Below are 1127 nucleotides of genomic sequence, written 5' to 3'. Positions count from 1 at the left end.
TTTACAATATTATTGAGGACAAAATTCCATTCTTCGATTGAGTTGAGATCAATCTCACGTCCACCTGTTTACCATACAAGTGTCTTAATCACAACACCGTATATGGCGGTATAGTAAAATTGCATTCCCAACTACATATGAGGCACCAAGAAGCAGAGTGGACTAAGTGGTAAAATCGACTTTTTTTAGTATTATATATCGTTGGAAAGCCCGCGAAAAGATCTATTTAAAGAAAATGGTTGCTAGTTTCTCATCAGTGTTGTATTGAAATAAGAGGGAAAACAAAATGGCTATCTTTCATTTTAAGAGATTTTCTAAAAGCAGTTTGGACTATCTGTAAAGTCTGGACTAATTGCTTTTTTTAAAAATTGTCCTTGGACTATCTTCTATAAAAACTCATGTTAGTTTTCCTTGTATTTTACAGAAATCAGATTGGACTATCTATAATAGAAAGTGGACTAACATTTTGACTAAAATTCGAAAAGTGGACTATCTGATTTATGTAATGAAAGTAGCGGACTAACTGCATGCAATCAATGTAATATTTTTACTGTAGTTTCCTAAAAGCATTCCGGACTATCTGAACGTAAAGTGGACTATGTTTAAAAAAAATAAATAAATGAGGCGTGTGTAACTCGTTTTACCATTATTCTCTTGTGTTTCACATTATGAATATTTCCTTTAATTGAAAAGTAAGAATACAAAGCCGCCACAACAAGACTACACCATGTGTTGGGAATGAGGTTATATTGCTAACTTCTCACTAACTTGTACAACAAGTGAACATCTTTTGTTTTGCTTTCTCAGTTCAGTCTGGTAGTCTGGTGTTTGTTTGAGCTGTAATTTTAACCAAATAACCAGTTTTGTGATTTTTCTGTAGATAAAAATGGGCAAACGAAAGTTTAAGAAAAAGAAGAGTAAAGAGGTTGTAAAAGCTGAGCAGATAGAACAGTTTTTGTTTGCAAGTGACATTAAATCCTGTAGTAGTGAAGACAGTAGGTAGTGGGCGAAATCCAAGAAAGCTAAGAAAGTTCCTGGGGGTAAGTACCTACCTACCAACCTGTAAAGTTATGTTGTAATTGACCGAAAGTTCAGAAAAAAAATAATTGTGATATCTACCTAGCACA

This window comes from Diaphorina citri, unplaced genomic scaffold, assembly GCF_000475195.1.
Source record: "Diaphorina citri unplaced genomic scaffold, Diaci psyllid genome assembly version 1.1 scaffold5802, whole genome shotgun sequence".
Classification (NCBI taxonomy): Eukaryota; Metazoa; Arthropoda; class Insecta; order Hemiptera; family Psyllidae; genus Diaphorina; species Diaphorina citri.
Note: the sequence above shows the minus strand (reverse complement) of the source record.